The sequence below is a fragment of the Oryzias melastigma genome, unplaced genomic scaffold (assembly GCF_002922805.2).
Source record: "Oryzias melastigma strain HK-1 unplaced genomic scaffold, ASM292280v2 sc00231, whole genome shotgun sequence".
Taxonomy (NCBI): Eukaryota; Metazoa; Chordata; class Actinopteri; order Beloniformes; family Adrianichthyidae; genus Oryzias; species Oryzias melastigma.
This window is the reverse complement of record NW_023416884.1, coordinates 10,193-11,953: the sequence shown is the minus strand read 5'-3', so window position 1 is coordinate 11,953 and position 1,761 is coordinate 10,193.

Genomic DNA, 1,761 nt, shown 5'->3' with positions numbered 1-1,761 from the left:
AGTATCAGAATGGAGCTTTTATTGTGCCCTTCATTTTCATGGTGTCCTCTCTGTGCCATGTTCTGTGTGGCTGTGAGGAGCTACACTTTTTATGTACTTCTTGTTGCGTTTTCTCAAAATGTGCACTCAATAAGGTTGTGAGGGATTTTTCACTTTCAATAGTTTTTCATACTCTGCCCATGCAAACACTGCATTAAAATGTGGCTCAGATTTAGCATGGGCTGCTAATCCCCCATCAGTGAACATGACTTTTTTTTTCCAGTTATTGAACTCAATAAAAACTGACAGAGGGAGACTGAAATGCTGACAGGTATAACAAAAGAAAGAGTTTGAAGCTTGGGAGTACTTGTAGTTGAAGACCCCTCTTCTGTCGTTGTAGCCTACAGTGTCCGAGGGTAGGCCTTCAAATAGGGTTGTTTGGGACCATCTGCTCGGGATTGAGATGTCTACAATGACAGCCATTACTATAAAAGTATAACAAGATCTTCCAGAATTAATTTTCTACATATAAATTCTCATTATTTTCACCTGGTGGTCCAGGAGCAAGTCTGCCACCTAGAGGTCTGTGGTGGTCATCTATTCTGTAACCTCTCCTGTAGGGTCGACAAAAAAAGAACATTGTTTCAGAGGGCAGTGGTGTTTGAGAAGGTGACGTAGAGAGGATGAAATACGCCCTTTAGGAAGCAATGAAACAGTCCCTTACATACTACAAGCTTGATTGTAAATGGAGATAAACACTTTTGAAAGTGTAACGAACCCTAAAAATTGACTTTTTTCTTCCTGGTTAACTGCATTAAAGAGACTTTAATAGTGTCATTTTTTGGTTCATCATGTTACCTCAGGGGTTTCCACTTCCAGTCCTCGAGGGCTGGTGTCCTTCATGTTTTCCAAACAACCTGCAATTGAAGCTCCCTATTGGCTAAACAGACCTGATCCAGGTAATTGGCAGCAGATAATGCAGGGTTTCTACAAAACCACCGTCCCTTGACTGGATTTGGATACCCCTGCCTTAGGTTGAATTTGCTGTTGATCTAATGATGTCAGAGCCACTTAATTTCAGAATGTTATCATGCTCTACAGGCCTGGTACAAAAGCCCTGCCCATGTTTGAATACCTTTAAACCAAGTGATCTAAAAAACATGAGAACAGCGACCGTCAAGGACCCAGATTAAAAACATTACCCTGGTGGCGGCAACGGCAATCCAGCTACTCCAATACGTCTCCTGTATAATGGACCCTGTAAAACCTAAAAGTAAAGAACAAAACAATGTCTAATTATGTTAAAGGAGGCTCCTGATAAAGACGTTTAAGGATTACCTATTTTTTAAGTTTTTGTAAGTTTATACATAAATGTTTCAATATTGCAACATTGGGTCTGGATGGGAGCAGAATTTATGTATTTGCACTAACACTGTCAACCAAGTGAGTAAATATTTATATAGCACTTTACTCAAAGTGTTTCACAATGTTAAAATAAGATAAAAATCAGAGAAACAACACAGTTTTTGGAACACAAAAGATTCTTATCAGTGGACCATAAGGAAGAGTGAAGGGAATTAAAAGGTGTGAAATGTAATTCAGGGTTTGTTCATGCAAGGCTCTAAGACCTAAAATTAAAATCAAGTCTAAATATACTAAATACAGCAAATATACTGAACTAAGAAAAGTTGGTTTTCACTGTGGATTGCTTACACAGCTCTAGAACAGTGAATATCAATAATATCGCACAGCGGTCATACTTTTATAAATCTTAGTTTATTG